Raw genomic sequence first — 14,665 nt, 5'->3', positions numbered from 1 at the left:
AGATGAAAAAGCAGAGAAATAAAGCATATTTATGAAATATTTCTAGAAATGAAAAATTGGGTGTGGTTACTGCCACACAAAACTAGCTAGAAGCAAATAGGTCAGAACCCTACTAAGTTTCTGAGACACTTTTATTGCCCAGTAAAGCACAATTCTTGAGAAAAAGTTTTTTTTTTTTTCCTTGTTGCAAAAAGCTTTATTGTTTCTATTTGGTCCAAGGCATGAGAGAGGCTCCAGGGTGATTAGAAGGCTGCCTATTGGTTGCAAGGAGAGGCTCAGGCACAAGGCCAACACCAGGGGGAAGCAGAGGGCCTCCTCAAAAGCCTTTCCTTGAGAGTGAGCCTTTCGAAGATGCTCGCCCGGGCCAGCCTGGGAGCCGGCAGCCTGCAGAGGTTAGTCAGGTGGTCGCCCATTTTCTTGATGAGTTTCCTCTTCGTCTAGGAAGTGGCTCTCCAGGAAGTCACAGAGATGGGGGTCTGTGCGGGCGGAACCCAGGGCATGAAGATCCAAAATGGCCTGGTTCGGGTTCTTTTCCAGGGCCATGGTGGCTTCCATGGCATCATGAGTTTTACTGTACTCATCCTGGGAAGGCTTCTGCAGGTCCTGGAAAACGACGCAGCCGCCACGCTGGTTTTGCATCTTCAGGAGACTCTCGGTGTCCTCGCATTTCTCCTCGGCCAGCTCGCGGAAGAAGGGGCCCACGCCTTCCGGAGCCACATCATCTCAGTCAAAATAGAAGCGCAGAGAGAGGTAGGCATAGGAGGCCTACAGGTGCAGGTTAACCAGGCGATTGACGGCGGCCTCCACCTCGGTGGAATAATTCTGATGCATTTGAGAGCTCATGGTTGTTTGGAAATAAGGAATTAGCCAAGGATGTCTGAGAAGATTCTGAAAATTGTGACTGGAAAAGAGGTTGGAGGGTGGTCGGAGGCTGGAAGAAGGGGCGTCTCTGGGTCTGTTTTGTCCAAACCTGTCGAAGCAAGAGACAGATCCGGATGACTTCTGAGGCACTCCAAGAGTAAAAGTTTTTGATAGTGCCAGACTTAAAGAATCTTTCAATCTCCAATTTTGTAGAATTGACAGATTTGCTGAGAAGGTTACACAGTTCTTAGTTTCAGCATATTTCCCCAACACCTACTTCAGAGGTGCCCAGGCAAAAAAAATGAAAAAAATGAAAAAGAACCTCCCAGAACATAAACTCAGATATCACTGGGAACAGTGGATAAGGAAATTTTTCCGGAGAACAGAATCAGGGTCTAAGCAAGAAAATGTTTTAGGCCCTAAGTTAGGAAGCAGAACTTCACCATATGTTTCAGCAGTCTTTCAGAAGTATTGTTAACAGTCATTAACTTCTGTGTCATCCCCCTTTTTGGATGGGGATGTTTATTGTAGTTATTCTGCTCCTGCTCCACCATTGTAGATTGGCTGTATGAGATAGGAATAGCAGATGATTTGTCTTTTTAGTATATAGGTCTCTGGACCAAAAGGAGCCACATCCTAGACCTTGGGGCAAGACGCAATGACAGATTGGACTGCAGATTGTCCCCCTTGGGAAGGGAATTCGTGTTTTCTATACGCAGGAAAAAAAAATGAAATTTTATGACCAGAAGGGCAGACTGTGATGGAGTCAATACTATGTGTTCACCCCATCACTTCCATTTCATGGAAACACAGGGAAAAGACTGTATTTCCTACTCCCTCCTTTAGATATTTTGGGGCCTGAATTTGGCCTATCATGTGTAGATGTAAATGATATGCATTAGTCAGTGTATATAGTCTAGTAAACACTCTAGATATATCAACCAGAGATTGTAAGCAAGAAAATAGTTCTGCAAGTGTTGGAAGGACTGGAAGAGCAAAAGAAATATGAGGGTTTTCCACATTTTAGAAAGATGCCACTGCCCTTGGACTGGAGTCTGCAACTTATACTCCCTACTAACTTGATAGAAGTTGGCACTACTATGCCACTGCTGTATAGCAGGAACTCATGAGCCTGCACTGCTATTAATGCTGCTAAAATTACTACAGATACTGCCTTTTGTGACAAATGCAATTATATTTTTCATGTATGTATACACACACACATAATTTGTTTTATGGTAGATAGATATAACCATACATTTTAGAATGTAAGCTTCCTGAAGACAGGGGTTTTTATCTGCTTTTTGCAATGCAGTATCACTAGACCCTCACAGATACTTGGTTCTTGATAAATATTTGTTGAACAAATGGCTGAAATTGAGTATCTCCTCTATGAATGATTTCAAAGTGGGTTATCGTGTGGCAAAACTTTTGAGGTCTGTGTGCCTGAGGAAAATTGTATTATATGCTCACAATGAAATGATAAATAGTATGGATATAAATTTCTATATATAACATTCTTTTCTTTCAATATTTAAAAAATATTCCATTCTCTTGAATTCAGTGTTGGTGGTGAGAAATCTGATGTTAATTTCTTTTTTTATTATTTTTATTTTTGATATCCTTGGAAGTTTTTAGAATTTTCTTTTTGCTCTCAATGATTCTAAATTTTATTTTAATGTGTACAGTTAGGATTTAAGCATATATGTCCTGTTTTGTACTCTGTTAACCTTTTACATACATGGTCTTTTAACTAAAATTTTTTTCAATTACAGTCGGCATACACTATTATATTAGTTTCAAGTATAGAGCATAGTGATTAAACATTTACATAATTTATGAAGTGATCAACCTGATAAGTCTAGTACCCATCTGTAACACCATACACAGTTGTTACAATAGTATTGATTTTAGTCCCTATATTCATACCTGGTCTTTAAACTTCATTTCTAAGTTTATCTTCATAATTTTTTAATACAGTTCTGTGGCAAAGACTGTTAATATTCATAGTATACATGTTTCTTTTCTTTTTCCTGTGCACACTGCTAAACCACAATTGCTAGACTCCATATGGTTAGGTCAGTTATGGCCAATGGGCAGAAACGATATGTGTCACCTTCAGGCCTGACCTCTAAAATATCTTACATGAATCTCCTCACACTCTCTCTTCATTCATTGTCTGGCTAGAAACAAAGGATCCAGCGGCAGACTCTGAAGGTCTAGAGGGAGAAGGAACCTTTGTATTATAGGAGCCTGGGTCCCTAAATGACTTCAGGGAGCAGAGCTACCTTCAGCCCTTTGACCTATAGCTTTGTATTAGGCCCCTGAGGTTCGGGGTGGTTTGCTGTATATAGCAAATGGCGTTACTTTCCCTACTCAATACAAGTCCCATCTCTTTTTTCTTCTCTTATTTTGATGCATCTTTTGAAATTTCTACCTATATCCTCCATGTCTCTTTGCCCTTCTTATATATGACTTTATATTTTCTTGCTATTTGGAGAGAAAATTGCTCAATATGATTCCCACATCATCGAATTATTTAGCTATATTCACCCTCTTATTTATTCCATCTGTTGTGCTTCTGGTTTCAAATATTATATTTTCCAATCCTTTTTTTCTATTTGGGATATACACACACATATGTATATATGTATATATATATATATATATATATATATATATATATGTACATTTCTGTTTTAGATTGCTAGTATCTTTCATCATCTCTTTAAGAATATTTGAATGTGTGTATCTGTGTATAAATAGATATATGTATATAAAACTTTTGGTCTTTCTGTTATAATAATTTTATTTCAGTTGGTATATGCTGAACATGTATCTGGTGAATTTTTTAAAAAGCTGTGAGGATATACCCCAGGGGAACCCAAACTATTTCCAGACTGCTGTTTCTACTTCCCTGGGCTGTCACTGCATCAGGAAGCTTTTCTGTTTACAGAAACAGTATTTGAAAGAAGCAGCTTTCACCAGTTCTGGGAACTTAGAGTTGTGGAGGATGGGAGATGCAGGATGTCATGGCTGGAGGAAAGAGTCAATGCCAGTAGGCAGTTGGTAACCCCACCTGTATTGTTAACTTCTTATTCCAGCAGGACTTTTTTACTGGCCTCATATCCCTTTGACACCTGCAACCTGGACTATTGCTCCTGATCTTAATGGAAAATGGGCAGATAAAGATAACTAGGGAGAAGAGCAAGAGGAGAACTTAAGAGACCACTTCCAACCTATCTTCTCACTGCCATCCTCCCCCTCACTGCCTTCTTCCTTGAGCTGCAGTTACTCCTCACCACACATACTCATACACACAGACACAATGACACCATCTCAAGTTAGCCTTACACTTTAACAGTTTGATCTCACATTTTGTTTCCTTTGTTGTTAGTTTCTCTGATTGATGCCTCTCTCTAACTTGTATAATTTCTTCAGGGTTCATTTTGAAGAAGTATCTCACGGTCCATGCTAGTCACCCTCTCGACAAAAAGGGAAATGAATTAACACTTTAAAAATGAGTGTGTCGAATGACCCCAATTTTGTAAACATATTTCTTTCTCTCCTTCCCTTTCTACATTTATTCAAGTATAATTATATGGGATGATACTTTCTTTTATGAAAACTATGCTATGTTTTTTCTGGGCATTATATCTGGATAATATTTTACTTTCCCCTTTGTAATTCTCTATTGTTCAGATTGCTTATGTTTGTTATTTTCATAAGAACAAAGTTACCCTTCTTAAAAGAAAGAAAAGGCATAAGTGATGAATAAGTTATGTTGTGTAGTGTCATTTAAACTTGTCTCATTAGGGTAATTGCATTTTAGAAATTGTCTTAAGTTTGTCTTGAGCAATATGTATTTGAGTTACTAAATATTGCTAGTAGCTGCTATTTCCAAAATTTATTTTACTTCCAATTTCACAAAAATGTTACCAGCTATTTTTCATCTTTCACTTTAGTTCATCATATCCTGAGCCTTTTTTATGTGCTGAAAATTGTTAGCAAAAAGATGAACAATATAACATTCCTTGAAGAAGTCATGTCCAAATGGGAAATATATTTACATACACAACTAATTGTAATCTTCATAGGAATAAAGAAAAACATTCTATGACAGTGTCATAAACATTGTTCTATATTAGCCGAAGAGGGGGAAAAACCTAGCTGTGACTGCAAGCTATTAGTTCGTATGTGGCAGAAGTTGTAAGATATAAGCTCAATCTTTAAAGTAGAAGACCAAGAGGAAGGATATTCTCAATAGAAAGAAGAGTATGAGGAAAGGCATAGGAAAGTTAAATATGATCATGTGATCAGAGCTGGTGGGGCTATGAACACTGCTTGCAGGGGAGAGTGGTGAGAAGGAAGGTACAGAAGTAAAAACCATATTATAATGGGCCTTGAATATATTAGTAAGGAATTGGGTCTTTATTCATAGAAATGATAGCAACCAAGATATGTATTATTGACTTTCAAGCATCTAGAAATATTGGAGAAGGATGAAGAGGATGGAGAGGTTGTAGGAGTGATAATTTGTCATTTATTCAATCACTCAACTGTTTACTTATTAAAGTACTATTCTAGGCACAGGATATACACTGGCAAACAAAATAGACAAGTTCTTGCCTTCATATAGTTTATATTTTAGTGGTAGAGAGAGATAAGATAAATTAGTAAAATAATATATTAGACAGTGATAAGTATTTAGAAGGAAAATTAAAGGAAGTATTTAAGAAATGCTTTATAGTATTTTTTAAATTAAATTTATTGGGGTGACATTGGTTAGTAAAATGATGTAGATTTCAAGTGCACAATTTGATAATACATCATTTGGATAAATAAAGCATAGTAGTCTGAAAAATGGCCCCTCAATGATGTTTACATTTTAATCCCCAGATATCATGAATATGTTACCATATATGGCAACATGTAGTTTGCAGGTGTGATTAAGTTAGGGAACTTGAGATGGGGAGATTTTCTGAATTATCCGAATTGGAGCCAGGAAACACTCAGCATCTAGAGGCCTCCCACAATTCCTTGTCATGTGGCCCCTACCACCAGTTTAGTTTCTTCTAAACAGCAGGGTCACTGCTCTCTGACTTCTTTCCCCACTCCAGTATGCTCTGATGGAGTCTTAGAAAATGTAATGTAGTCCAAGGACTGACTATTTCTATACTCAAATGAGGGGAGGGATTATATGAGGTATGGAATCTTGGGGGCCATCTTAGAATTCTATCACACTGTGTTAGAAATAGTTTGTAGGTTAACAAGGATGACATCAGATAGACTCGTCAGAAGGCTATTGGAATTATCCAGACCAGAGTTGATGGTGGCTGTGCCAGGGTGGTACAGTGGAGGTCGTAAGAAATGCTCAGATCCTGGAAATAGTTTGAGGTTTGATTTATTTTGAACATAGAGACAGAAAGAATTCTCTTTCTAACAGATCATATATGGGAAAGAGAAATGGAGGGGTCGAGGACGACGTTAAGGTTTTGAGTCTGAGCAGTTGAAGAATGAAGTTGCCATTTACTGAGATTCAGAATACTTCAAAAGGATTGGGTTGGGGGATAGTGCCACCAAGAATTTAGTGTGGGATATAAATTTAAAATGCCTGTTAGACCAGGTGGAGATGGTGAATAGGAAGTTGCACCTGGAGTTCAAAAAGATACAGATATGACATATGAATTTGAGCATCATCAGCGTATAGATAATATTTAAAGCCATGACACTGAACAAACCAACAGAGAAAATGGGATAGATAAAAAATCTAAGGACTGATTTCTGAGACACTTCAATACCATTCTGGGTTGGGGAGATGAGCAGAAACCAGCAAATAATCCTGGGAAGGAGCAGTCAACTGAAATGGGAGAAAAAACTAGAAGACATAGTGCTCTTAAAGGCAAGTGGAGAAAGTACATCAAGAAGCAGGAAGGGAGAATCTGTGGCAAGTGCTACTAAAAGACCTTTTGTACTTAGTAATGTAGAGTTTACTGGTGATTAAACTAAGAGAAGTTTTAGGAAGCATGGTGAGAGTGAAAGCTACACATTTCAGAATAATGATGCCCAATATCCTCCAGGAATCTTGACCTGATTCCTTAAATATAAATGTCTTGTGCCTTCACAGTACCCAGTTCTTTCTCTCACCCTTGGTAGTGAACTCCTTTGAAGCTTGGTGTTTCTTTTAGTTTAGCATTTTTAGCTCCATATAGGCCCTCAGTAAACAGGAACTGAAAGACAAAATAAGGGAATGAAATGCACTGACCTTTCACATTCCTTGAAAAAAATTCCTTTGCAATTTAAAACAGTTGTACCCCAGAAAAGTGCTAGGCTGGTCATTCAGCACTTCTGAAGTGGCTCCGTGAATTATAAATGAAATAGAGAGCTGTCTTCAAAAAATAAAAGCAGAGCCACATACTGTAGTAAAGAAGAGTGATTGATCTTGTGGCTTGAGGAATCTCCCCAGAGCAAATACTTTTGAGTGGGCTTCTTCTGTCTTACCGGTCTATGCTATTGTGATAAAATGTAAGGGACATGGCAGATGAAGCTAACTGGTGATTCTAAATGAAATTATTCCACAAAAATACAGCAGAATATTTCTGATCAAATGAAATAAAAGATATCATGGTTTTAGGTTATTTTCCAAAGTTCCTTTTCATGATAAAAAGTTTAATGCAAAAGCAAGAAAATGATCCCATTTTCCAAGAAAGCTAATGGGAAATTTTGGCCCTTTCACTTCTAAGTTTCCCAGTGCATCTTCACTATGTTTTAATCGGCTCTTATTTTCATTTAATATGTTGAGTTTGTTTCTGCTGTTTCAGAACAAGAATATTAAAGTCCTTAGAAAGATTGACAGAATAAATCCCCCCCAAAATCATGTGTAAGTTAATATTATGAATATACTTGAATTACTTTGATAATAATAATTAATAAGAAATAGAAGCTAGCATTCACCGAAGACTACCTATATGCCAGACATAACAGTTATGATGTATAGATGAAGAAAACTGAGTAACTCATCAAGGATCACACAGCTCACAAAGAGTTGAACTGGCATTTAATTCCAAGCATCTCAGGCTCTAGAATAGAGTTTCTCAGCTTTGGCACTGTTGACATTTTAGGCCAGAAAATTCTTTCTCTGCATTGTATCATAATGAAGAGCCTCCCTGGCTTCTACCCACTCATTCCAGTAGCATCTCCCAATTGTGGCAACTGAAAACGTCTCCATACAGTTCCAAATGTTCCCTGGTGAGCCACATCACCCCCAGTGCTCTAGATTAAGTGTTCGAGCCACACTGTTTGGTAGTCTTCACAGTAAACTCTCTAAATACAAGAGAATAAACATGGGATCCATATGTAAATTAGAATCTTAATTCTCAGTGACCCAGTCACTTCTAACGTTGTAGCTCTTAGGGATGAACTTAATCTTTCACTCGTCAGTGTTCAATCGTCTGGCATTTCTTGACCATCTTCATTGTCTCAAGTTCCGGAATATGACCTAGGATTCTACTTCATGTGTTCTTCCTGCAGGAAGTGTAACCTAAGCCCAGCACTGGAATGCCTTTAACAGAGTCTTAAAGTTTCAGAGATGTCATTAGATCCCAAGAAAGCATTCTTTTATTTCAATATTCTCAGTCTGGGGTGTTTGTACTGAAAGATCAGGAAAGTCCTTAGATGACAGGACATTTAGGTGGTTGAGGAAACATCTTCCACTCAGGCCCATAATAGAACATGTTTTCCAGCTTGAGGGTATGCAAATCTATAAAGTCCTTTCTGCTGCAGGCAAACCCAATAGTCCAGAGTGTTTGAAGGAGATCCTGTGTTCTCTGCGTTACCCAATTTTTATGTAGCTGAGGCAGAAAGATAGTAACATAATCAGTATCATAATCAGAGCTTTATCAATATGTAGGAATAATAACCATGGCTGATATTGAGTCCTAAGCATGCCTTTAAACTCACTCAATTACCCTGTTTGCTGGGTATAGTTGTAGTTTACAGATGAGGAAACTAAAACATAAAGTGATTTCCCAAAGTCATACAAGCAGTAATTGGCAGAATAAAATTTGAATGGAGGCAGTATGACTCCACCCCTACATCAAAGCTATACTGCTTTTAAAATATTGAGGTTTTGTTTGTTTGTTTTTATTATTAGTTTCGAGTATACAGTATGTTGATTAGACATTTATATAGTTTATAAAATGCTCAATATATGACAAAGGAGGCAAGAATATACAATGGAGTAAAGACAATCTCTTCAGTAAGTGGTGCTAGGAAAATTGGATAGATGCAAGTGCATGAAAAAAAAAAAGAAACTGTACCATCTTCTTATACCATATATAAGAATAGACTCAAAATGTATTAAACACTTAAATGTAAGACCTGAAACCATGAAAGTTCTAGAAGAAAACATAGGCTCTAAACTCTCTGATATTGCCAACAGTAATTTCTTTTCATATATATCTCCTTGGGCACGGGAAACAAAAGAAAAAATAAATGGGATTACATCAAATTAAGAAGGTTTTATACAGCAAAGGAAACCATAAACAAAACAGAAAGACAACTGACTAAATGGGAGAATATATTACCTTATGATACATCTGATAAGAGGTTAATATCTAAAATATATAAAGAACTCATACAACTCAAAAACAAAACAAACCAATTAAAAAATGGGCAGAAGACCTGAACAGATATTTCTCCAAAGAGGGCATACAGATGGCCAATAGACATATTAAAAGATGCTCAGGGTCACTCATTATCAGAGAAATGCAAATGAAAACCACAATGAGATATCACCTCACACCTGTCAGAAAGGCCATCATCAATAAATCAAAGACAACAAGTGTTGGTGGGGATGTGGAGAAAAGGGAACCCTCATACATGGTTGGTGGGGATTGCAAATTGGTACAGCCACTATGGAAAATAGTCTGGAGGTTTCTCAAACAATTAAAAGTGGATAAATTATTGTTTTTAATATGCTGGATACTTTCATATACATGTGGGTATGAGAGAGAGAGAGAGAGAAAGGGAAGGGGCAGCCATTCAAAATGTGCAATTAGTCAAATTAAATATATACACCCTTTTTTACCTAGCATTCCCACTTGTGTGTACAAACAAATCCTTGCATAGGTCCATAAAGAAACATGTGCAAGGATATACATTGCAATGTTATTTTTGGGGAGTGGGGATTTGAAGACAATCTCACTATTTATTGCTAGACAAGTGGATAGGTAAATTGTGGTACCTGACACCTGTAGTACTCTGCAATACTTAGAAGTATTCAATTAGATGTGTATATACACATGGATGGTTCAGAAAACATGCACTGAGTGAAAAAGGGAAGAAACAAAATGAAGTATAATAAAATACCATTGTCATATTTAAAATGCATACAGAATAATAATACACATTTTGCTAAATCATACAAACAAAAAAGATGTGTATTAAACAGATTGGAATGGTTCCTTATGGAAGTAAGGGAATGAGGAACACAAATGCAAATGAAATGGAAAAATAAATAAGACAGAAGAAGGACCTTCCGGTGACCAATATTATAGTGCAAATACCTCAACTCTTTGCACTTATGTCCAAAAACAAAAGCAAAAATAAAGTATTGTCTAATACTGGATTTCAAACTGATTTAATATGAAAATATGAAACATAAAAATCACTTCCACAATAAAAGTATAATAGCTTATCTCTTTTCGACTATAGCATCATTCTGGTATTTGTTTTACAAATGTGGGGAACCATATAGGCCTATGGAAAAATGATTCACTACCTGGTTAGCTGTTCTTTAAGTACTTATGTTGTTCTGTTTTTGACGCTCCAAATGTATCTATCCTACTTTTCCTATAAACAATACATACCCTATGTATACTGCAGAGAGTTTTGGATGGGGAGGTAGCTTCCATTTGATGAATTTACCTAGGAATTCTCTTCTGCTTCATTCATCTCTGCTCTCTTTTCCCAAGCTCTTTGATCTCATTTCTTTGATCTTAATCATTAAATTCTGTGCTAGTCTTTAATGGTGTTCACCAAATATGTCTGATCCTTCCCTATTTTGGCTACACAGGGCCGTTTTCTGACTTCCTTTGGGTTGGATGGGACTGACTTGAAATGGCCAATGTGTCTGCCCTATCTTTAGAAATGCAAGATCCTCCAACACTGCTTTTTCCATCTGACACAACAACCAGCAAATTTTGGGATGGTAGATGCTTGTTTTGCCTTAATCTCTGAGCAGCTAATATGCACACAGAGCCCAGCTAGCCCATGCTGAATATGTCATATACATTTAAAATAAATATTTCTTTTCTTGAGCCACTGAGATTTAGGCTGTTTATTTTGCTGAAGTATACCTTAATATATGGAGACTGATATAATTTCCAACAGTTAAATCATTGGTGAAAATAGTCACTTTGATCTTACGATTGTTTATACTGGAGTATCAGTTGATATGGCTAACGAGTCTATATTTACAGAAAACAATAACATGAGCTTAGGCCACACGATCAAGTCAACATATTCATTGTCTTATATGATATTACATGAAAATGTGAAGTCAAGTCTAGATGAAGAATAATTTATATTTTGCATTTTACTGATTTAAAAGCCTTGTTCTTGCCATATACAAAAGGAAGAGAGATTGTTAGAAAAAAGATTGGTTCTTAGAGTATCATTAATCATTTCTGAGATTTTTAAACAGACTTACTGATTTATTTGTGAATGACTTATTTTTAATGTTTTCCCCCTTAAGAAAGGATATTAAGCCAACTAGCCTGTTTACTTCCTTGCTAAATTTGTCAGAACATGGCACCTGGTTCAATTAATTCAGCCTAGCCTTTTTTCACCATGACTTTGCTATGTAACAAATTTTTACTGTCATTATGAAATTATTTTTTTCTCAGTTGAATGAAAAATAATTTGCAATTAATTTGACAGTTACAAATGAACATGTTCTCTTTTGTTTTATCTGAGAGGTCTGCATAAACACTGCTTTTGAGTAATATCTTCAGTGAGGAAAATGAAGCATAGCCTTTTAAATTAATTTAAATAAAGAGGGATTGGAAACTTGCCATTATCTGGTTGGCATTGCAAAAGCACCAGGTATATAGATTTGTGAGATGTGTTTGTTTACAACAAGAGTCATGTAGAGTCAACTGAACACTTTTGAAATGTATCCTCTCATGATGGTGTGTTTGATTATGTGAGGGGTGGTAAAAGTGATATTTACTCTTATGTTTAGTGTGCTTCAGAGAACCTTGTCACTCTTCCATCAAAAGATGGAAATTATGTCCCTTCTCCTTGATACTGGGTGGGCTTTTATGACTGCTATATCTAATTGAGTGTGGCAAAAACGATATTATGGGACTTTTGAGATTGTGTTAAAAGACGATAAAGCTCAACCTGATGCTCACTCACATAAATTCTCTCTCACATCCCCTTCACCCTCATTCTCTCTCTCTCTCTCTCTCTCTCTCTCTCTCTCTCTCTCTCTCACTCTCTCTCTCTCTCTCTCTCTCTCTGTATCTCTCTCACTCTGCTTAGCCTTGGAACCCAGCTGCCAGACTGTAAGGAAACCTAAGCCACATGGAGAAACCATCTTTATGCCTTCCAGCTAACAGACTCCTTTGTGCACCCAGCCAATACCCTGTATTAGTAGTTAGACATATGAGTGAAGAAGCCTTCATGAAGACTCCAATCCCATTTGTCATCTGACTGCAATGGTGTGAGAGATCCCAGGTGAGAACCATCTAACTGAGCGCAATGAAAAATAAGAATAAGTGATTGTTGTTATTTTATATCACTAAGTATGAGTTGGTTTGTTTTGGAGCAATAGATAACTAGGACAGAGGCCAAGTTGTAAAGTGACTTGCTTATGGTCACACAGTAGTTGGGTCGAAAAACCCCAAGGATTGCTTATCATCTTGTAAATATAGACCTTCAGATGTTTGTACCTATAACCTATTCTTTGGAGAAAAGAAACTGTGTATGTGTGTGTGTGTGTGTGTGTGTGTGCGTGCATGTGTGTGTGTGTGTGTGTGTGTGTGTTCACAGGAAAATATTCATGGGACATCATGACCCTTATCCACTAATAATAAATAGTAAGAGTTTTAGAACAACACTGTTAAGCTCCTGCTATAGGTCTATGCTATAGTGTTTCATCTTATTTTTTGTTGTTGTTGGCAGGTGGGAACAAGGTAGGTATAGTGCTGCCATTTAGAGAGTATGCTTTCTTTTATGAGAAAATCCCAAAGGATACTGTAAGAGGGCAAGTTTAGAGCAAAAAAGAACCCAGATTGACTGTTAGACCTGTGTATGGATCTAACACTTGCTAGCTCTGTGACTTTGAACAAGGGCCAAATGAATCAATACTCATTTTTACAGATGAGTAATCTGAAGGCCAAAGAGGTGAACTAACTTTCCCAAGGTCATTTACCAGTTCTTTAAAATTCAAATTAGATGTTCTGTCAATTATTTTATGCTGTCCTATTTGTAAAGGTATTTGTTTACACTTAGGTGAGTGAAAGGGAGTAAAAACAGCATTTATCAATTGCTTACAATGGAGAAGACAAAAATACCGTGCACATATTATCCAATTTAATCCTTACAAGGATCCTTTGTAATTGATGCTGTGTTAGCAAACTATTGAGCAATTGAGTTAGCTGAGGTTTTTAAAGCTAGCTCAAAGTCATAGATGACATATACAAGGGGCAACATTTAGATTTATACTTGAATCATTATGAACCTATTTACTCTGCCATCAACTCATTACGCCATATTCTTGATTCAATTTATTGTATTTTCTTTTATGTTTATTTATTTTAAATTGACATCTCTTTCATTTTTTCATTGTTTCTTCAGATTAAAAGTTTCTTCCTCTTCTCTCTCTAAAGCTTAAATTAATTTTGTCATTCTTTGCTTTATATAGTTCTGTTCCTTAATTAAAAATACATCTTAAGTGACCTGTGTTTTTAAAAATCATGGAAAGTTATTTTGTTTGAAGTTTTTGAAAAGACAAAACCTTAACTGAAAGGTACTTTTCATCCATCTTGCTGTTCTGTATTCTTTACCACTAGCCTTTATGTTTGACTTTGCAGAAAGAATCTAGCTCTGAGCATGAAAGGGCAAAGCTCCCCGTGGAGGACCACTCCCCAGTGCTTTCATTAGAGAGTCATTCTGGCATACCTCAAACACAGATTAACCCAATAGTGATTTGGTGAGACTGGGCTATCAATTATCCTTTGAATCCTCTTTAAAAATCTTGATTTGTTGACTTTATACATCATGAACATCCAGGAATATGATTTGTATTCCATCCATTCTTTTTCCTTATGGGAGGAGAAATGAAGTTCTAGATATCAAAGACCACCAGGAGTATAGCTTCTGAACTGAACTCATTCCAATCATGAAAGTACTTCCTTAAATTTGATGACATACATAATGGAGGACTAATGGCTTCTGACTCTACATGAAGCAGCTTACTGATAACAACTCTTGGTTAGTGTAAGCATAAGAAGAATTATAAGAAAAGGAAAATTTCACATTGCAGGTATGTTTATTAAAAAGAATACATGCTTTGAAATGAGATCTAGTTTGGTAGGGAGGTGATGAAATGTTTTTGAAACTCAGTGTCCTTATTTATCACATGGGATGACAATATCTACCTTACAGGGTTTTGATTAGGATTAAAAGAGATACTTCTTTTAAAAGATTCAACGTGCACTTATTAGTGTATAATAGGTACTCTGTAATTTCTAGAAAATAACATTACAAAGACGGGTTAGATTTGAAAACCCCTGTT

The 14,665-nt window shown here is 36.6% G+C and overlaps 1 pseudogene; it reads right to left on the bottom strand.

Moving 5' to 3' along the window:
* Nucleotides 1-275: 275 nt before the first annotated feature.
* Nucleotides 276-843, bottom strand: LOC107509430 (annotated as a pseudogene).
* Between the last annotated feature and the right edge of the window lie 13,822 nt (nt 844-14,665).

Source organism: Rousettus aegyptiacus, unplaced genomic scaffold (genome assembly GCF_014176215.1).
Source record: "Rousettus aegyptiacus isolate mRouAeg1 unplaced genomic scaffold, mRouAeg1.p scaffold_m13_p_9, whole genome shotgun sequence".
NCBI lineage: Eukaryota > Metazoa > Chordata > Mammalia > Chiroptera > Pteropodidae > Rousettus > Rousettus aegyptiacus.
Note: the sequence above shows the minus strand (reverse complement) of the source record. Positions and strands in the feature narration are given on the sequence as shown.